General features: G+C 46.2%; 1 protein-coding gene and 1 long non-coding RNA gene across 3 annotated transcripts in view; one reads left to right on the forward strand and one right to left on the reverse strand.

Moving 5' to 3' along the window:
- Xylt1 (xylosyltransferase 1) overlaps positions 1 to 22,645 on the forward strand; it is a 286,510-nt gene that overhangs the window by 9,783 nt on the left and 254,082 nt on the right.
- On the reverse strand, positions 18,454 to 22,434 carry LOC134485167 (uncharacterized). The gene is made up of 2 exons (XR_015647458.1): positions 22,075 to 22,434; positions 18,454 to 19,643 (listed from the first exon to the last, which is right to left on the reverse strand). It is a non-coding gene; the product is annotated as an uncharacterized LOC134485167 (long non-coding RNA).

Consider the following 22,645-nt stretch of genomic DNA (forward strand, 5'->3'; position numbering starts at 1 on the left):
ATCTACCCAGCCATTTTTCCATCTACCCACCCACCAACCCACCTATCCATCCATCTACCTATCCACTCACCTATACATATATACATACATATATATACATACACATATATATACATTCACATAGCCACTCATTTATCCATTCATCCATCCTTCCATCCATCATCCACCCATGCATTTAACCACACATGTATTGCATATCTATTTTTCTATCTATCCAACCTCAATTCATTTACATATACATGTATGATCCATCCATCTACCCTTCTGTCTGTCTTTGCATTCACCCCAACCATTCATGGAATTAGAAATTGACCCATACATTAAGTGCCATAAGGCTGTGTGGACTAATTCAGTTCTTTTAAATGTCGAAAAGGCCTATCTGTCCTGTGTCACATTTTGTTTGTTATGAATGGCCAAGCTGGAAATGGTCATACCCTGAACTCTTCAATTCTTAGATCCCTCTCTCAAGATCACTTTTAAAAACTCATTCACTGAGTAACTCATCTAATCATTTTGCCACCTGTTTGCTAGAAATTTGTGATCATTGTGGATGGCTGAGAGTAGCCACATGCCGGTCATTACTGCAACTATTTTTCAAGTGCCCTCTGTGTGAAGGGAGGTAGTGGAGCCCCAGAGTATACAAATTCTCTCAAACACCAGGTTACTCAGAAGTCGAACCTCAAGGATGAAATGAAATCCTGCATTCGGCAGTTTGGTGAAGTTTCCACTTCGTGTCAGCAGGATAGCTAGAATCCCTGCCCTACCCCCACCATCCACGTATGTGTTCCATATGTCCTTACACTACAGAGGTGGGCACTGGGAAGTTGGGAGTTTTTGAAGAAAAAGGACCAGTAGACCCCTTGGCTTGGGTCATAGCTCTATCAAAGATGTCTGACTTTCACCTCTGAATCTTTCTGGATTTCCTCTGATGATGCCTGTAAACCCTACTCTCTCCTTGGGTCACAGAGCTCAAACCTGGAAATAAAGAAGCAAGTGTTAGGGCACTCAGAATGCCCCATGGAGTGGATGCTGGGGCTCCTGTCTCAGAGTGGGGTCCGGGGAGCTCTCCTCCCTAATGATTAAGTGATTGAATGAATGCATGCATGAATGAAATTCACAAGAGGAAGCGTGCATTCACAAACTAGCCACATTGATTCCTGAGTTTCTGCTGTGAGTCAGGCACTGTGTAAAATGTGGGACCCATTTGCTGCTAGCCATGGTTGGAACGCAGGAGGATGCACAAGCAGAATAATCACAATGGAATATAATCTATGTTACTGAAGAGCGAAGGCAACAGTGTTGGGGAGAGAACAATGCGCATCTGGAGGAGGGCAGAGTTTGGGGGGAGCAGTTAGTTATGTTCACTTTTGGTGGTTATTTCGCTAACTTTAGGGTGAGGAAATATTTTGGAAGGATGCTTTTTGCTAGAAGAGTTCCAAACTGGCTGCCCGAGTCCCAAATACTCTGCAGACACTAATGTCAATTCCCCAGGGCTTTCAGGAGGGCTGACAGCTCTCATGCTGAAGTTTGAGGGCTGGGAACGCAGCTGACTTCCATTCCTAGCACAGAAAAAGGAAAAACAATTAAAGCTATGATAGCTGTGTACCAAGGGCTGTGTCTAGTCACATCTGCATGACATTTTCACAGTTCTCAGATTTTTATGTTCATCTAACTGCTCTGTGTTCTGACTCTCTTCCTTTCTCTCTCCCTTCTCCTTTCACTGTGTACAGTCCAGTGAATGGGTCACAAACTGAGCACGCCCAAGACTCCCACACTCAGACCAAGAAACAGCACCTGTGACTTTGCCGGTGCATCTCTCCCCCACTTCTTGAGTGGCAGATTTAAAAATACTAATAATGCTTTGTGTATTTAAAAATGCATATTAGGGAAAATGTATACATCTAGCCAGGCCATCAAAGTGCCAGCCTCAATGCTCTTGTGGCCTCACTTGTAAAAAATGTGACAAGAAAGTAGAAAGAATTTACCTACCAGTCTATAAACATCATAGTTGCAACCCGGTTTTAACTGGGTCCTAACTGAGTTTGGTGAAAGACTGTCAAAGACATACACATTTTGTAAACGTCCATTAACCTGTTTGGAGATTGTTGGCTGTTCTGATGATACCTATGCCAGGGTGTGGAGATGGCTCAGTCTGTCAAGTGCTTACCACACAAGCGTGAAGGCTTGAATTTGATCTGCAGAACCCATTTAAAAAAAAACAAAACAAGCAAACAAACCAAAACAAAACACAAACAATTGACAAACCCCCTCCCCTCAAACCTCAAACAGATGTAGTGAACTGGGGAGGCAGGGACAGTTGAATCCCTGGGGTTCACTGTCCAGCCAGCCAAATAGGTGAGCTCTGCCCAGTGAGAGACTGCTTCAAACATCATGGTACCCGAGGAACACTACCGGGGTTGCCCTCTTACTCCCGAAAACACCTATCTCTGTACGTGAATACACACACACAGAGAGAAATGAACACATAGCTGCGCTGTTTTGTTCTGAGGTCTCAATGGAAAAGGTTTGGGGCAGACACTAAGAAGAACCAAGCTCTGGGCTGTTGGAGGGGAGTGAACTAGGCCTGCTGAGAGAGAGGGTTTTCATGGCTCTGTTGCTTTTATACAGACCCCCATGGAGGACTCCCAGGTTTGTCCTCCTCCATTTAGTTCCCAGCACTTCCTGTGACTCTCTGGGACTCGTGCCTCCTGTTGAATCCATGCCCTCTGTTCGGTCCGCTACGTATTGAACCCAGAGTCAGCTGTGATGAATGGGTCCCCGGACAGACTGGTAAACCACTGCATTAACTTAACCCAGAACCACAACTGCATGCAATTCAGAGCCCCGGGCAACAGAACCTGGACATCCCACGTAGATGTCAGCAGCGACTCTTAAGGACAATGGGGGCACCTAGTCATCTCAAGAGGAGGGAGGTGGGGAGGGAGGAAAACCCAAGGACAGCGAGAGATCATTTCACAACGTCTCGGCACTCAACCACACTCAACCACACTGGCGTTCATAAAATAAACAACAGCTTTGTAATGGAGAGTTCTGTGTACATTATTTAAGGATGGTATTAAAACCCACTTAGAGGGATCAAGAAATATGGTGGTTACCTCATTAAATACCCCTTTTTGGGGGATGTAGAAGATATTCTTTCCCTCTTCATCTTTACTGGTGAAATGAGGTTTTATCAATTAGAGATGGGATGAGAATTCTTTTTGTTTTGTTTTGTTTCCCTTTGCCAGACTTTTTTTTTTTAGCTGTTTTGTGTTTGTTGGTTGGTTTTTATTTTTTCATAGAGGACCAGGCTTTGCAGATGTTCAGTATGAAATAAAAGCCTGTTCATTGCCTCTCATTCATGCAGCCTTTTATCTCCCGCAGGGAAGAGACAGCTGGTGTCAAAGACACAGGGAGCCCCTTTGGCTTGCAGGTGACTTGACTCTGGGTCTGATATAAGCTAGACCCTCACCTAAGTCTCTTAGCTTCTCACTTCTGAAGTAGAAGGCAAAGAGAAGACAGTTTGAGGAGGGTGGGGACCATGCAGGAAGGGTTCAGCAACCACCAAGTGATTTGCAGGTGGGCCTGGCTTCTGTTACTAACACCCCCCCCCCCCACACACACACCCCTCACACCAGGAAGCTGGTGGCAGCTGGAGCGTTTGGAAGGTTCCTAACTGTCAGCCAGCAGAAGGATCTGGAGGAAGCCAGCTGTTTATTGGGGGTGGTTACAGGGGAGATGATGCTCAAACAGAAGTGGATGCTGGAAAGTAGTGGGGAAGCCAGAAGTCAGGAGCAAACCTGGCTCTCCCTGGCACCTCCCATCTCCCATCTTTCCTCCTTCTCCTCTTCCTTCATATGAGAGAAGCAGATAATTTCTAAACATTGAGTTGGTAGTCAAAATCACTGACTTCAAATCCTAATCTATTCTGGAGTGCCTACTACTACTGGACTCTGGCTTTTGTTTGTGGAAAGGTAACAGTTTGCAGGAGGAAGGTGTGACTTTCCTTTCTGCTGGAACTTCCAGCTTGCCCCGGGGCCACCCTGCTTATCTGTGTCACTTGAAACCACGGTTGGGTTTTGTGTGAGTCAACTTCCCTTTACTGTGGCGAAATGCAGCATGGAAGGCAGGGGAGATTGACTCTGGCTCAAGGGTTGGAACAGTTTCTAAACCTGGTTTTTCAGCACTGAGCCTGTGATGCGCCAGGAGAATGTGGTAAAGGGAGCCGCCTACCTTATGATAGCCTGAAAGTAGGAAGAGGTTGGCTGCTGGTCACCTAGCTTGCTCCAGTGCAGCCCCGCCTCCTACAGACACCATCCCATTCAGCTGAGCCACTGGAAACCACGCCTTCAAGGGATCATCAGCTTCTGTGGGCCATTTGACAAGATTTGAATTAACTCTCACAGTAGCATGCAACAATTGCGGCTCCCTGTGAGAAGTCAGTGTGTGTCATGCTAGGCAGACTATCGGGAATTATCACATTCAGTCATTTACAACGGCCTTATCAAGTGGCTGCTGTGCCAATTCCTACTTTATTCCCTGATCTTTATTTCCCTCGAGAGACTGAAGCCTGGGGAGAATAAGGAATTCCCCTAAGCTATAAGACAAGCAACCCTGGAACATAACTCAGGCATGATCAGGGAGCCTACATGTATGTCACAATTCTGGGCTTCACAGACGGGTGTATGTGTGTATGGGAGGTGTACATGTATTTGTGTTGAGGTGTGGTGGAATCTGTGGACCAATGTTGTGTATATTCTGCTCTTGTTGTATGTAGAGTTCTATGATTCAGAACTCTGGCTGGCCTGCAAGACCCTGGGATCCGCCTTCTCCTAAGCACTGAGATTACATATGTACCCTGACAAGCTCAGTTTTGATGTGCCAGGGTTCTCTTTACCAACATTTCCGGTAGATGATTTTTAGCAGAGACATTTCTCTGAGCCATTCTGCGAAATCCCTCTACTACAAAGTTGGTCCCATCTGCCCATTGTGTAGATGGAACTACTGAGACACAGCACCAAGCCAGGATTAAAAGCTGGGGTGTAAACCAGAGTGTAGCTTACTGTGGCTAAAGGCAGAATTCACACATTCAGACCTGGCAGTTCTCTGTGTTGAAAAGCCCTGACCCCCATCCTCACCGAGTTGGGCAGGGCTAGTGGCAAGCACCCTCCATCCACAGTGGGAAAGAGAAGTAACATCCGTGGTGTAATATTTTGATAAGTTTCTGATTTGTATTAAAATAATAATTACAGCAATTATTACGAACTCAAATTTCAAGGAGACCCAGCTGCTTACAGAGAGAAAAATAATTAACCACAGATTCTCTGGGAATTGCATGGAAGCCAGGCCTGGCCCTTTCCCTCCCTGAATGTCCAGTGGAGCTTTGGCTGCAGGTTGAAGGCCACGTGTTTTGCCAGCTGCTGTTGTGAGTGGAAGGGACAGCCAAGGTCCACTGTCAGAGGCACTGATGACAGAGAAGTATGTCATCCCGGGGATGCTGGATTTGAATGGTGGCCCTGTCCTCAGTCTCTCAGGTGGGTGTCACTTTAGACACAAACACAATGTCAGCTGGAGGAAAGTAATGGCAACCTGTATTTTATTATTAAATATCCCCAAAGACACTAGACTCTGCTGGTACCTGGCCATAATGAAGGATGCCTAGCTAATTTCATTTCTCTCTGGGAAGCTGATTGGGCTGTGAGCTGCCTTGATTGTGAAGATGTATTATAGTTCTAACTTTTAATTACTTCCCTTCTCAGTGCTGGGCATGGAACCTAGGGCTGGTCCAGGCTCAGCAAGCCTTATGCCTCCAAGTTGCCCGTTCATGGCCCTTTAGCTGGCCCCTAATTCGTGACTATTAGAAATAGTGCTGCCATGAACATTCTTTAAGAAGAGATTACTATATTAGAATTTATTGTGTGTGTGTGTGTGTGTGTGTGTGTGTGTGTGTGTGTGTGGTGTGTGTGTGGTGTGTGTGTGTGTGTGGTGTGTGTGGTGTGGTGTGGTGTGTGTGTGTGTGGTGTGTGTGTGTGGTGTGTGTGTGTGTGGTGTGTGTGTGTGTGTGGTGTGGTGTGTGTGTGTGGTGTGTGTGTGTGTGGTGTGTGTGTGTGGTGTGTGTGGTGTGTGTGTGTGTGTGGTGTGGTGTGGTGTGGTGTGTGTGTGTGTGGTGTGTGTGTGTGGTGTGTGTGTGTGGTGTGGTGTGTGGGGTGTGTGTGTGTGGTGTGGTGTGGTGTGGTGTGGTGTGGTGTGGTGTGTGTGTGTGGTGTGGTGTGGTGTGGTGTGTGTGTGTGTGGTGTGTGTGTGGTATGTGTGGTGTGTGGGGTGTGTGTGTGTGGGGTGTGTGTGTGTGTGTGTGTGTGTGAGAGAGAGAGAGAGAGAGAGAAAGAGAGAGAGAGAGCGAGCGCGCACAGTGCTACAACTTGCAAGAGTCAACGGCCTCCCTCCGTCATGTAGGTCCCCAGTACTCAGGGTCATCAGGAATGGTGGTATGCAGCTTTGTCTGCTGAGACATCCCTCCAGCTCTACCCTGAGCATTTGCATACGTGTCCTTGATGAGCACACGGACATTGGCTAGATAAATATCCATGAGCAAAATCAATCTACTTCCTGTTTTGCTTTGTTTCCCTTTTTTAAGGGAGACAAGCTTTCACTTTAAAACCTTACTTCCTTTCACACTGAGAGGTGGAGTTCGGTGGTAGGTTCCCAGGTTGAGGTTTCAGGATGAGGCTTATGTCCATAATTAGCGTTGTGGAACAGGAGTCCGCACAACTGAGATGTATTAGTTGGTACTGTTCGGTTCCTTTAAGGCTGCTGGGAGCACCTGACGTTAACAACTTTGGGAAACGATGCCATCATTTAATTTCTTCTGCTGTAGTCATATGGTCCAGAAAGCTGTTATCTTTACTCAGCAAAACAAGTCTGGCAGAATTAGGCCTTTTTGTTTGTTTGTTTGTTTCTTTAAAATCTATCACTTTCTGCTTTGATTGACTTCTCTTTATTCCTAGCTGTTCTGGTATTCTTGCTGGGAAGCAGATGAGTACAGCCCTGCCTCCCCCATAGGATCTCTAGCCTGCAGTGGCATGTGTCATTTTACATTGAAATGCTGTGCTGACGTGTCCCTTCAGGGACTGCATATGTTGTGGGCCGCAGAACATTAGAGCTCTGGCCTCCATCTGAGGACCTGGCGCTCTGTGCAGTGTCAGCACTGTTTAGTGGCCCAGGATCTGCCTCGCTTTCTGAACCCCAGTCACTTTGTATTTACTGTCCCACTTCTGCAGCCACAGCTGCTGACAGGGTTGGGACAAGGATTCCCTTCGATCCATCGTCTTTCAGATTTGCTTGGCGCTGGCTAAATACAATGACTTCATATTCTTTCTGGGGCTTGTTAAAGAGACCTGTCAGTTTTGTCTTCCAGCCAGCCTTCCCCAGCAGAGGAACATCCTGGCTGTTTAAGAAGCCTGGCCTCAGGTCCTGCTGATTGCAATAGCAGACTTCACCGGTGTCACAAGAAGATATGCATGCTGCTGTTATTTTTAGGGGGTGGGGGGTAAAATATGGATTTCTGTGCTGGAAGTGCACATGAAATCCCATGTCAGCCACAATCTGTTACATATGACTCAATGTTGGTAAGTTTCAGTTGTAGTTTTTTTTCTCTTTTTTAAACATGGGGTTAGGACTCTGAATGTGCATTTCCTAGATATGAAATATTTAACTCTTCAGTCTACGTGGCTTTGCTCCCTAACTCCAGCTATACAGTTTATTAAACCTTAGAACTCCTTATAAAGGTATGGCGGGGAGAGGGAAGGAGGGAGGGAGGGAGAGAAGGAATAAGGGAGGGAGGGAGGGAAAGAGAGAATAAGCACCATGGCACACATGTGGAAATCAAAGGACAATTTGCAACGGTTCTATCTTCAGTTCTAGGAATTGAACTCGGGTTACCGGGCTTGGTGGCAAGAACCTTTACTTGCTGAGCTACCTCATCAACCCTATGACATCTTCTTTACCAAGCCTACTTTGTAAGCAGGATGTGGTAACACATGCTTGTGATTCTAACACCTGGGTAGTGGAGGCAGGAGAGTAAGACTACCAAAAATCTCTGCTACATATGAAATTTGAAGCTAGCTTGGGTTATATAAGACCTTATCTCAGAAAACAAAATACAATACAGAAGAGACCACACTCTAGATGTTCTGAGATGCCTTCATAAAATTGGTGATTAACTTCAGCTCAGAATAAACTAATCTATTTCAAAAGATGAAATCTTCTGGCCTCATTCATGGAATAGCAAGGTGTTGGACATTCTCTTCTAAAATGCAGTCACATAGAAATGCAAACTGATGACATTTCTAGGGCTGGGGAATCTGGCTCAGTAGGTGCAATGCTTACCTAACATTCATACAGCCTTGGGTTTTATCTCTAGCCCTGCATAATGCAGGCATGGTAGCCTATAATCCTAGCACTTGAGTGGATGAGGAAAGAGGATGAGAAGTTCAAACTTATTTTTGGATACATAGCTAGTTGGGGGATGTCTTGCTTACATTTCTATTGCTGTGATTAAGCTCTATGACCAAGTCAACTTATTAAGGAAAGTATTTAATCTCGGTTTATGGCTTTAGAGGGCTAGAGTCCATGTTGACTCTGTCATGGTTAGTATTCATGATAGAGCAAAGGCATGGATAACACATGGCTGTGGGGAAAGCTTAGAACTTATGCAAATAGGAGGCAGAAATGGAACACTGGAGTCTTTTGAAACCTCAAAGTCCATCCCCAAGGAAACAATCTTTCAATAGGACCATATTTCCTAACCCTTCCCAAACAGTTCCACCAGCTGGAGACCAAGTATTCAAATGTATGAGCCTCTGCGGCCATTCTCAATCAAACCACCACAGAGTCCAACCTGAGTTACACCAGCCCCATCTCAAAAATCAAACAATAAAAATAATCCTGTCTACATCACTCCTATATCAAAGAAGAAGTCTCAGAGACCTTTGAGATGAAATGCAGTGGCAATGGGAAGAGCTCATATCCTAGCCTGACAGGAGAGGTTAACAAGGTGCCGAGAGGCAAATTCATAGCCCGTTTTCAAAGCAAGGTAGCTTTTGATCTGAAACATAGATGATGAAAGTGGAAAAAGTGAGAGGCTAATTTTTCCTTTTAAAACAAGTCACTGAGGATACACTAAAATAAGAAAGGGAGAATCCTGAAAGAAAAAATGGAAAAGGTTGAATCAGGATCCAAATGAGGTAGTTTCAATTTATGAAAGTCCTTAATAGCTCAGGCCACTGGGATGAAAGTTTTTCAATGAGATTCCTATATTTATTTTATTAAAAATTCATCTCTTTCCCTGTTTTATTAAACATCTTGGAAAATCAGGGGATGGGGAAGAGAACCATGAACAGACCATCATGTATCTTGAAGTTTTACAGAGTTTCTTGGGAGTCTACTGCACATATCCTTCAGCAAAACCATTCTTTCTCCTGTAGTGGCATTGGGGTCTTCAACTCCCCTGCAAACTGACCACACCAACACAGACTTTCCTTCATCCCTGCGTCAAAGGTTCCTGTGTCCTATACCCTACTTCTGCTCGTTTCCTCTCTCTTTTCCTCTCTTTCTTTCTCTTTCCCTTCTTTCTTCCATTTTTCTCTCTCCTCCTTTCTCTTTCTCTCTTTTTTCCTTCTTCCCCTCTCCTCCTTTCTGCAGTACTGCAGATAGAACCCAGGCCTTCATTCATGCTAGCTAGGCAACCACTCTACCATTAGCAACATCCCTAGACCCAGATGTTGGAAACATTAACAGCTTGGCACGTGACCAGATTAATAATACATTAATAATACATGGCAGTTTCTTTCTTCCTTCCTTCCTTCCTTCCTTCCTTCCTTTCTTTCTTCCTTCCTTTCTTTCTTTCTTTCTTTCTTTCTTTCTTTCTCTCTTCTCCTCCTCCTTCTCCTTCTCCTTCTCCTCTTCCTCTTCCTCAACATCCTCCTTCTCTTCTTCCTCCCCCTCCTTCATCTTTGAGACAGCAACTCATGCAGCCCATGCTAGCCTTGAACTCATTCTGTAGCTAAGACTGGTCTCAGACTTGCAATCTTCCTGCCTCAGTCTCCTGATTAGCTAGGATGGTAAGCCTGTGCCCCAGACCCAGCTCTTCTGGGTATTTGTATTTGATAGTGGTGCTCTGTCCACCCCAGCATGGTACCATCATCCCAAGTTGGTGGGAGCTTGCTATGCTTGTATCCTGTTTTTCCATGATGGAGCAGGGCAAAGTGATAGAACATTAGCCAATAGTAAGTGTTCAGAAAATGCTTTTATTCATGAGGCAAGAACTATGTGACCCTGCTTTCAGAGGCTCAAGGCATAGCTCCATGGTGGAACACTCACTTGCCCAGCATGTGTAATGTTATGGTTTCCATCCCTAGTGACATCCAAAGTGTGTGTGTGTGTGTGTGTGTGTGTGTGTGTGTGTGTGTGTGTGTGTAAGACCCAACATACTTTAGATCCTTTAGAGTCAACTCTTGTTATGTGGTCTCCTGTCAGCTTCTTAAATGTTCTGATTGCATTTTGAGACTGAGTTCTTAGAACCTGGTGTGTAGAACATTGATACACTGATACTGATGTTGGGGCTGATAATAAGGATGGGCTGAATATGTGGCTTGGCTGGTAGTGCTTGCCTAGCATGAATGAAGCCCTGGGAAAGGCACTAACTGGGCATGGCAGGACATGCTTAGAATCCTAGTATCTGGAGTGGAGGCAGGAGGATGAGAGGGTCAAGATCATTCTTGGCTGCATTGTGAGTTTGAGATCAGTCTGGCCTACATGAAATATTTCATAGACAGACAGATAGAACTACACAAGGAGAGAGAGAGAGAGGGAGAGAGAGAGAGAGAGAGAGAGAGAGAGAGAGAGAGAGAGATGAGATGATAGTATTAAGCTAGCCACATGCCATGTGTTTTTCAGTTAATGCCTCTGACACCCTGTCATGTGAGTCTTAACACAGCTGTTGCATGGTCAGTCTGTGGATGCAGGAAGTGATATGCAGAGAGGGGAGCTAATCCAGCAGAGTCGCACAGCTGGTTAACGAAAGGTCTGCATCACCCCTCAGCCTGGCTCATGGAGCCACGTTCTTCCTGTTCTCATCACAGATGCTGGATTCTCTCATCGGGCTTTGGGACTGACTGGAGATAGGTGAACCTGGGGATAGAATTCTTCACTGTCCCCTTCGGCCTGTGATGGGGCATCGGGTATATGTCTAGCCTGCTTGACCCTCCTCAGCAGATTGTTCTCTTAGTCTCCATCTTGAAAGAATAATTCTCAGGTTTCTGAAAACTGGACAAGGGAAGAGCTGTGGCTGTAGTCAGAACTATCACCCTATCTGAGACCCACCTCCATTTCAGAAGAACTTTGGTGTGTGTGTGTGTGTGTGTGTGTGTGTGTGTGTGTGTGTGTGTGTGTGTGTTGTGTGTGTGTGTGTGTGTGTGTTTGTAAGAAAGCACGAGTGTCATTTTTTATTCCATGCCACAATGTCTCTGTTCATCTCAGTTGGAGCACACAGTACAATGGAGTGGGGAGTGGAAAGCACAAGGTCTTTGAAACTGAGCTACCTCAGTTCAAGTCCTGGCTCTGCCACTTACCATCTGTGTGACTGTAGAGATATGCACAGGACCTCAGCTGCTTCATCAGGAAAATGGGTGCATGGGGCCTACCTACTGCAGAGAGTTCTGTGGAGAGGTGAAGTGAGTGGACATTTTATTTTATTGAGCATGTGCCCAGATACGTGTTGCATACTGTAAAGTGCTTACTTATTGTTATAGGTAGTGATAGTCCCAGGATAAAGGAGGGGGTGGGGGGAACATGTTTAGTGAATAGATTTTTAAGTTCTAGAATGAGTTTTATGAAAGGCAGGCATTTCTTTTGCATCAAACCATATTCTTTTGCTCCAGAACTGTGTTAAACCCAAGCTTCATCTACTAGGGATGGGGCCTCTGACTTCAGGAGAAAGACCTCAGTGTCTCTCTGAGGCTGTGTAGTGTGCTGGGCAGTTTTAAACTTGTTGTGTTGTTAATTCATTGTCTCAGTCCTGAGACCCAGAACTTTTTAAGGACCCCACTTCAGAGTCTGTCCCTATTTTCCAAAGGGTTGAGGACTAGCCTTTTTCTCTCTGGGATGAAGAAATGTTTCTGAAGACAGCCTTGCATTTTCCCACAGAAAGCACTGACAGTCTTTGCCAAGTCTCAAGCGTCTCCGACTTCAAATTCAGCAGACAGGCAGTGTTTCTGGGCAGCCCTCCCAACACCCCCTCTTCTGTAGAACTCAGTGTTTTCATGGCCTATGTGGTTCTGTACTGCAAGACCCAACCCCAGCCTGGCATAGGGGTGGGAATTCTGAGCCCTATTTCCCATTTGGATTGCATGGAGTTAGACACTTTGTCCCAGAGCTGAGTGAGTCAGGCAGGCTAGGGCAGACAACGCCTAGGACATGTTCCCTGGGGACTTCCCATTTGTCCCTGAGCCCTTTGCTGAGCTGGGCAGGGAAAGGTGGGCTTCGGAGGTTGTAAAGAAGGCAGAATCTACACTAGGCCTCCTGGCAGCTTGAGCAGGGCTGTTGGGCAGAGTCCAGAAACCCTCTTGCTGACAGTGACAGTCTATGAGTTTGCAGAGAAGCAGGGCCGTGAATAATTAATTGATCCTGCTAACTGAGTTGTGAAAAGCATTTTCGGAGAGTCCTATCTGCATATTCTCTGGGGAAGGAGACAGGAGTGAGGCTGCCTTCTCCAGCCCAGGGATACTGAATCTCCTCATGTCTGGTCTGGAGAACCAGGCTGTGGCTCCTGTGCTTGACAACTGTGTGGTTGGCCTAGCTCTGGGAACAGTGTGGGCAGCTGAGCTCTGACTGGATCAGGGTGTTGCCACAGAGGGTTGGTGAGTCCCCATCTTGGGTCTCAGGTGGTGTAGTTCTGAGGGACCTTGAATCTTTAAAGGAGAGACTTGAAGAGACTCCTGAGCCTTCTATTTCCCTGCATGAGTAGCTGTAGAAGCTGGAGGGGTGTGGGTGTTTCTGGAAGCAAGACTGACCTTCTGACTCACCATGGTTGCTGAATGTGGCTGTCTGGGCTTCCTAAGCCTGTTTTGTGTCTGAACAGGCAACACTTGCTTCTCAGTAGGAATGGAGATCCACAGTTGAACCCATGGCACAATGCCCTGCCCCTTGTGCTTGTGTTGGTAGGATCAATCTCTCGGTCCTTCCCTGCCTCAGAGCACAGTATGGGTAATGGGATCTCAGAGGGCCCTCTTTGGAAAAATGGTTGTGAAGCCTAACTAGGTTGCTGTTATTTAATTGCCTTTGTGTCCTCGTGATTCACTCCCTGACAAGCAAACTAAGGAGGAGAGGTTCATTTATATCTCGGTTCCAGAGGGTTCTGACAGTTACAGCTGGTGGATCACATCAGAGAGGGAGGAGCATGTGGTGAAGGCTGTTCCCATCATGGAGGGCAAGGAAGCCGGGGGTGGGAGTAGGGTAGGAAGTAGCTAGAGATAATATGCCCATGTACATGTCCAGAACCTGCCCAGGAACCCAGTTCCTCTGGGTAGGCTCTACCTCTTGAAGGCTTCACAATCTGAAATAGTGGCACCTGTTGAGGACCAAGTGTCAAATCTGAGTCCGTGGGCCGGGGTGTTGTAGACTAAAACCATGTGTTTTTTTTTCAAATACAAACATAACTATTTTCTTATCTAAAGTACCACTGGTGTCAGTGTCTCATGAAGTTCTTATCATGAAGGGAGTTTGAGATGGGCTGGGTAGGCAAGACACAACAGAGGTACCATAGTTGCTTATAACAGAAAGACCTGGGTCTTTCCATACTACTTTGCTTAATGCTGCTGGAATCATTGGGGCGTCATGGCCCTAGTGCAAAATATGGTGACAATAATACTGTATCTTCTATTGGGCAATTGTCATTCATTCTTCATTAAAAAATGATTATCAAGCACATAGCGCCTGTGTGGCATTACCCAAAGATAAATTTTATATGTCTATTCTACATATCTATATCTATATCTATATCTACACATATATATACATACATATATATAAATTAGTGTGTACATCTTTGTGAGTAGACACACATTTGTTGTATAAGCATTCCACAGCCCATGTGTGGATGTCAGAGGACAACTTTGGGGATCAGTTTTCACCTTCCATCATGTAGGCCCTGGGGATAAACTGGAGTTTTTTCTCTTAGTAACAACCATCTTCACCCCGACCGAGCCCTTTTGCTTGCCGAAGGATGAAATATTTTGATGAACTAGAGGTCTCTTCCTTGTAGCTGGGAGAGAACAAATCATAAACAAGAAGCATTTTACTGGATCCACAAATGCTCTACAGCAGGGCAGGTAGACACTCTGTTGGGGGAAGGGATAGAGGCTGTTTTCAGCTCAACAAGCCACAAGATTTCCAAAGCAACCCCTCAACTGCACTCTTACAGTTTGAAGGCTTAGTGGTGCATGAGTCACTGTGCACAGCTGTGTTTCAATAAAACTTTATTGAATATCCTGATGTGGGTGAGGGTGTTAGAAGAGTGTGTGCTCCAGGAAAACAGAGAAAGGCCCTGGGAAGATGCAGTTCTAGCAGATGATTCCCACAGGGAGCCAGGGCATGCCGATAGGTAGATGTGCTGTGCCATGGAGGGTATTGGAGTGGGAGCTTTGCTCACCCTCTCACCTAGGGTCTATTTCCATCAGTATTTATAAAGGACTTAGTCTGTGCCAGCAGATTAAAAGAAATGGTGAGTCTCTGGGAGTGACGGGCCTTGATGATTGACAACATGGAAATCAGGTCAGTCTAGGGGATGATCCACACTCTTAGGATGCCGAAAGAAGCTGGGGACCAAGGATGACAAAGGTGAGCTAAGGACAGCTTGGAGGGATGCCCAGGACACCAGGAGTTAGCAACTTTCCCCTTGAAGGAGAAGATGTATCCAGTGGGGCAACCAGGTAGGAGGGATGGAAGGTGGATGTACTTGGGGTATATGGAAGGCAGAGTAAGCTATGAGGTGAGGCCTCACAGATTTAAAGTTTAATGGTGAGGCTTTAAGGGTGAGGCTAAGACAGGGAACCTAGCTGATGGGGTGCCACTGGGGTGCTTGAAGTGCGGAAGTGGTCTGCTTGGAAGTGGTGAAGAATCCATCTGCTCCATGCATACTGATGAAAGACAGAATTCAGCATGTGGATTGGGGATTTAGCTCAGTGGCATAGCACTACCCTAGGAAGTGCAAGGTCTTAGGTTTAGTCCTCTGCTCTCTGTAGGGATTGGGGGGAGGGAAGAGAAATACAAGATGAACTTGTGCTGTCCAAGCCAACTGTGAGCGTGCTCAGGAAACCTTTGCCCTCTAGCTGGGGACTTGCAAGGTGCAAACTTCTGGGGCTGATGCATGAAAGGTACACGATGTCTTCCAGACTCTTACTTGCAACAGAAGCTAAAATGTCTAAGGCAGTTGTGGCAGAACACAACTGGGGTTCCAGCACTGAGGAGAAGGAAGCAGATGAATCATAGGTTCAAGTTCAGCTTGCTCTACATAACATTCCTCTGGCTAGTTTAAGTGCTTTGGTAGCTGTCAAAAGAAGTTCAGAGTGGGTGGAGGGAGATGAGTCAGGAAGCTTTGGGAGTAGTCAGGTGAGGGTCCATAGTGGCCAACATGAATTTTTCTGTGGTGTGGTAAGGGTTAAGTCTATTACCTCAGTTTAGTGTGTGAGAATGTGTGTGTGTGTGTGTGTGTGTGTGTGTGTGTGTGTGTGTGTGTGTGTAGGTATTTATACATGGGCCTGGAAGTGGCCTTAGATGCTGCCTACCTTGGCTGTTCAATAATTTTTAAATTTAATTTAATTTTACTTTTTTTGAGACAGGGCTTCTCATTAGCCTTGAACTCACTGACTTGGCTATGCCGATTGACCAATAAGCCTCAGGAAATGGCTTCTGCCTTCCCAGCACTGAGATTATAGGTGCTTGGTTGTTTGGTCGCTTGCTGGGATAACATGGACTCTTCCCATGGAACCCTGGTCCTCATCCTTTCACAGCAAGCACTTGACCAGCTGAGCCATCGCCTCTGGACCAGCCTCGGGTATTGAAGACCTCTCTGCCACTGATTTAAATTAGCTCAGTCAGTTCTGATCCAACTGCTTTGGGAGGTAAAGATGCCCTGGGAGGAGATAGAAGCAGAGAATGGTTGCTGTCCTTGGAGCTTAGGATGGGACGTGTGGAGGCTGGGTAACAGGCACCAACATAGTTACATAGTGGGAAGGAGTGAGGCTACTTGTTCAGAGGTTCCTGACATAAATGACACAGGGATTGGAGAAATGTGAATAGCCTTGATGTGCTTACTACACAGGGTATTGTGCACACATTAAATGATCACACTACACCCAAGTAGGAAGGTCTAGGTAGCCTCTGGGCATGTGTTCTCTAGGAGTGGCTTCACGGTCCCCCAGGAAGCTTCATCAGCATTGTCCTCAAAGCTAGTCTAAATGTGTGAGCTCCCAGACAGACAAAGTCAAATTTCCCATTTACGTGATTTTGTGTGTTCCAGGGTCTCATATATCCCAGGCTGACCTCAAATTGGCTGACCTTAAATGTAGTTCAAATGAGCTTTGATCTCCCTAGTGCTGGAATGATGGGTGTGTACCATCCACACCAGTTTATTGGGTGCTGGGGATTGAACTCAGAGCCTTGTGAACCATAGGCAAGTGCTCTACCTCCTTGAGCTACAGTCCCAAGCCAGCCTCTCAAGTGTTGCTTATACACGTAGATGCTGAAGGGCCATTGTATAGGGGGAGTCTTTCAGGTACAATGGTAGGGGGTTGAGGAGGAACCTGCGAGTCAGTATTTCGGAAGAAATTCTGTAGAAGCATCCATTCTATTTTAATGTTACTGAGGCTAGTGTGAAACAGGGTGTGACCATTAGAAAGAGGAAGACAGCTTTGGTTACTGATACCAGTAGGTGGTATGGAGTTTGGAATATCATAAAAAGGTCAGGTTGCTTTAGAGATGGCAATTCAGATCCTGACTTCTGTCTTGGTTCTGACTGGGTTACCAGAGACATGTACACTTGAGACTCCTGCCTGGGAGGGTGCCCAGAGGATAAGGGCCAATGCTTATTGACCACTAATTGTAGCTAGGTGCCACTTGGAATACTGGCTGTTTGTCATAGTTTAGTCACCAGAGTCATTCTGTATAACAGGGCTATGTCCATTTTATTTAGGAGGAAACCAAGGCACTTAAGGAAACCAAGAGGCTTAAAAAAAAATTAACCAGCATTGCTTTGTGAGGATGCGGCAGAGGTGGGATTCAAACAAGGATTACTGCTCTCACCAACCTACACAGTGCTACCTTACCCATCATGCAACTCTCCCTGGTGGGCTTTCTCTAGGCTGTACAACCCCTCTGGCACATGTCCACCAATAAGGTGGCCTGAGAATATATTCAGAAAGTGTGACCGGAATGCTGAAATTTGTGGTGCATTTTTATAATCTTAGCCTTCAGAAGGTTGAGACGGGAGGACTGCGGGTTTGAGGTCAGCCTGGGATACATAGCAAGTTTCAGTATTAATAAGGGGTGTGAGAGCTGAAGTGACTCTGCTGGTAAAGTGGTTGCCCAGCATGTGTGAAGCCTCAGGTTCAACCCCCAGCATGGCATGAACTGGGCATGTCCAAGAGGTGAAAGCAGGAGGATCAGGAGTTTATGGTCATCCTTAACAATCTGAGCTACACAAAGCCATCCTTTGTTTCTTCGTTTGTTTGTTTTTAAAAAAGTAATGATGAAATTGGCTAAGTTCTGGGTTTACTACTCTTCTCTCCTTTTTTAAAATGAGGAGTGCTTGGTTTTACTGTTGGGCTTCACTTTTCAAGTGAATTTTGCTTCTTGGTTAGACTAGACTGCACAGCAGTGTGACAGTGTGAGAGTGACTGTGTGACCAGAGGGAGCCAGCTTCCATCCCAGGGGGCATTTCTGGAAACTGGCTACATTGAGTCTCTGTGCCCCCCATGGCCAGGACTGCCTCCCAAAATCTGTTACCACCATTTCTATGGAGATGACTTGGAGTGTGTGTGTGTGTGTGTGTGTGTGTGTGTGTGTGTTCATGTATATGCATGTGTATTAAGGAATTTTGTAATGTCTGACTCTTTACTAGATAGTTAAGCATCAGCAGTGTCAGGGAATTGATTTTCTTTATTATAGTTTGAGCATCCCCAGTTCTAAGACAATTACTCTAAATCTGAGCATTTTGAAGCTACAAATAGAAAATCCCATACCATAAAGCTTTGCCTCATGCGACACAACTATTAGAGAGTTATATCTGGGGCTGAGGAGGTGGTGCTTGAGGTAGGGGTGAGGTTAGAGGCCACAGGGATTAAAGAATTGACTGCTTGTCATAGTTTGCTTTCCTATTGTAATAAACACCATGACCAAAAGCAACTGATGAGAGGTTTATTTGGCTTGTACTTCCAGGTCAGAGTTCATCATTGATGGAAGTCAGGGTTGAAACTGAAGCAGAAACCTTCAGGAAGTGCTGTTTGCTGGCTTGTTCACTGACTTTTACTCTGCTAGCTTTCATATACAGTTCAGGACCACCTGCCTAAGGATGGTGCTGCCCACAGTGGACTAGGCTCTTTATAACCATCAACACTCAAGACAATTGTTCACTAACCCTGACCACAGGCCAATATAATCTGGGCAATTCCTCAGTTGGCGTTCCCTCTTCCCAGGTGATTTCAGGTTGTACCAAGTTGTCAGTAAAAACTCACTAGCATACAGGTCTTCCAGGGGACCCTAATTCTGTTCCCAGTACCCACACTGGCTGGTCCACAACCCTCTTTAACTCCATACATACATGCTCCCCTCTGTCCTCTGAGGCACCTGCACTCATGTGCACATATCCCATAGACACACATGCATACAGTTAATTAAAATAAAATCAAATGTTATATAGTATCAGCTTCAGGTGAGAGGTACTGATGGGTTGGTTCTAGGCTTAGACTTGTATGTGTCACTATATATGTTCAAATATTCAAACACAAAACCCCAAGTCTGAAATATTCCTTAACACTTGGAATGAATGCTAGAACAGATAAATACAATAATATAATAAAGTAATTTATATATTACAAAATACTGCACCACATATAATACATATTAATAGCATAAGCCACACTAACAGTGGCAGTCTCATAGACACTGGCTGAGCATCCTCTTTTTGCCAGGCCCATGTTCAGCCTGTTGAATGTCAATGAGCTCCAGTCTTAGTCTATTTCAGAGTCCTTTCGGATCCCTGCCTGAGGTCCACCAGTCAGCCTCAACTCTGCACTCTCAGGTCTTGAACACTGAGCCTAGTCACCTCGTGGAGAGTGAATCCTCTACATGCTGGTCTTCTACATGAAGAAGCCGAGGCCCACAGAGCAGCTCATGTAGTAGGGTCATTGGCTTTGGTGTTTTCTTCTGTTCTTGGAATAACTAAAGATGCAATGGAGATGAATGGTTGTAGAGGGGCTGGAGAAGCAGGGAGAACCGCAAAGATCTATGGGACGGTACTACAGTTTTCCCAGCTCTTGCTGGGGCAGGCAGCGCCTGCCCCCTCCCACGTAGTAGGTGAGCACACCAGTTCCCTGGGAATCCAAACAAAGGAACATGAGTGTGTCAATGGATCTACCTACAAAAGGTGGGGTACACCAGCTTAAACAGCCTTCAAAGGGAGAGTCCATGGTCCTTTCTTTCCCATCTGCCTGTGGCTGCCAGCTCCAAGTATCACAGTTTGACAAAAGTGTTCTCACTCAGTTCTCCTGAAAGATGGGAATATTCATGTGTGTGTGTGTGTGTGTGTGTGTGTGTGTGTACACATGCGTAACTTCACCCAGGCTGGCGTATAATGGCCTTGCTTAAAGACTATGAAGATTATGTGAATAAGTCAGGGCTGGAACTCTGTTAGAGTGCTTGCCCAACACTCATGATGTCCCAGAGTTCCATCTCCAGCTCCACAAAAATCTATCAGGTACTATGATAGAACGAAGCAGATAACTAGGATAGCTAAGCTGTACTTATTCAGTAACTCAGTAGAATGCAGACTTCGAAGTTTGGGATTTGGACTTGGACCAGTGAAACAGCCTGTCCTCCCATTGGACCTCGCAGTGGCAGAAACCTCAGCCATAGTACCAACCAGCCCAGGGGTCATGAGGGGCAAGAGCCAACAGCCAGTGCTCTGCAGTGCCCTGTCCTGGATGCTAGGTCTGTTTGGTATACTCAACACACTTCCTGAGTAAGATATATTCAAGTTAGAATGGTTTATAGGATGTAAAGTTTCACAGCATCTTTGTGTGAGTTTTTGTACATGTGTGTTCCTGTTTGCAATAATGTAAAGGGTCACCGTGTCTTTGTGTGAGTCTGTACATGTGTGTGCCTGTGTGGGATGTAAAGTGTCGCAGTGTCTTTGTGTGAGTTTGTGCACACGTGTGTGCCTGTTTACCTGGCGTGCTTAATTTTAGGAATTACCTCATGATAGAAGCTAAGAAGTTTCCCGGGCAATCTGGAGTTTCCATCAGCAATCTGGAGACTTAGGAAAGCTAATGTTTTGTTTCAGTCTGAGAATTCTCAGCCTGCAGTTACAGGAGGAGTTAATTCTAGGCCAAAGATGGGGGTGAGTCGTGTCCACACTTGGGAAATTGGGCAGTCAGAGCCGGCTTACCCAGGTAGCCTCTTTACTCTGTGAGGACTTCCACTGATTGGGAGAGACACACCCCTGTTAGGCATGGCAGGCTACTTCACTTAATCAGATGAATAAACATGGGTTTACTGTAAGTGATAATCTCATCCAGAAACACCCTCACGAACACCAGAATCACATTTAACCAAAGATCTGGGAACCCGTTACCCAGTTAGCGCAGAATTAAATGGCCCAGCGTGGGCAGGCAAAGCGGACTTACAAACTTTGGGTATTTAATCTGCACAGTTCATTTTTGGATCATGTGTGGAGGGCCGTTGCAGAAGGCTGGATCTTTATCCTTCCTTTTTGATATGATCCTATCTTTATCTCCAGCCATTATCTGCCACTTACTATAGCAAGGGACTTCCTGAGGGAAGGCTTAATCTCACTCATTATCTATTCCTGCCATTGCTATTTAGAGCACTTGATACAGAAGAACAAGAGGAAATAGGAACTCCAGGAGAAATTCTGAATGAAGGCAGGACTTTAAGGACCTAAGACAAACTAAAACAAAACACTCAAAAGCTGCTCCCTTGGGCGCTCACGAGTAAGGTGTGTTCAAGGCTTGCACACTGGCTGGTCCTGTGTTAGCCACTCACTCTGTCCATCTCTGACTCAACTGCAAAGAGTGCTCACTGCTCGCAGATGCAAGTGAGCCAGAGCTACCTTCTACTTCCACTGTGGCAGCAGTGCCTGTCTTCTCGCCAGCCCACCCCTTCCCCCATTGCCTCATCCTAGGGCTCTCTCTGGCTCTCTCTCCTCCTGTGCCTCTGCCTCCTCTTCCTTCTCCTCCTGTGCCTCTGCCTCCTCTTCCTCCTTCTTTCATTTTCTCTCTCCCCTCCCTTGCGGGCCCTCTATTTTTACTTTTCTCTCCATCTCCTTTCTCCCTTTCTCTCTTCTCCCTCATTCCCCCTCTCTAGAACACAGACCTGTTTAAATCTCTCTTCATTTCTCTCACTTCTTTTCTGTTCCCCTCCTCTTTTATTCCTTTTCCTCCCCTCCCCCATCTCTCTCCCTCTCTTCCTCTGTCCCTTCTCCTCTCTCAGCTCCATTTCTCTCCCTTTCCCTCTCTTCCTTCCTCCCTCCCATGCCCCCCTCCTCTTCGTTCTTCCTTTTTCTTCCCCATTTTGCAGTTCTGGGAACCCAGGGCTTTGGGCCTGCCAGGCTGCTGCTCTGCCACTGAGCCACACCCGACCTCTCTTGGCTTCTTTGAGCGTAGGCTGGAGCCTGAGCTCCGAGCTCCCCCCTGCTCCTTTTGCACAGTTGAAGGGCATTCCATTTCTTCATCAATTTTTGTGAAAATGTTCTTGGGTGTGTGAGCCTTTCCGCTGAGCATTTACCTTTCTCTGGCACTTTTGCTTCAAGGATCCTGTTGGTAGGTATGGGTGCGCCTTCCCAAGGCAGCTCTCCAGACAGCTGCGACACTCGGCCCCTTAGCTGCTGCAGACGCTAGGAGGCCAATTTGGCTTCGAGGAAATGACGTTAAAAGTCTGGGATGGAGGAGGGAATTATTCTGCCGGATTCTCACAATCTGCCAGATTTATATTTCCACGTGTTTCGGAAAGGTTCTCCTGCCTCCAAGAATGACTTTCTAGAAATGGTAGATGGGAACAGGTTTTGAAGCCTTCTTTTTGCCATGTGTGCTCTTTCCCCAGGAGAAGGAAGGAGCCGGCAGCCTGCTTGGGCTGGTGATGTGTCTCGGGGCGCTGCTCCAAGAGGGAAGTGGTGCTGCCTTGCTCTGTGGGTATCATCACACCCCAAGTACATGTAGGTGACATGGTGCTCACTGGCAGCTCAGGGGACAGTTTCTTGGCACAGCTCCAAAAACACTTGGCTGAGATGAAAATCTCCTGTCCCTAGATGCCTTCTGGTTTTTGTGGAGCCAAATAAGATTGTAGGAGAAGGACGCTG

The sequence above is a fragment of the Rattus norvegicus genome, chromosome 1 (genome assembly GCF_021556685.1).
Source record: "Rattus norvegicus strain SHRSP/BbbUtx chromosome 1, alternate assembly SHRSP_T2T, whole genome shotgun sequence".
Lineage (NCBI taxonomy): Eukaryota > Metazoa > Chordata > Mammalia > Rodentia > Muridae > Rattus > Rattus norvegicus.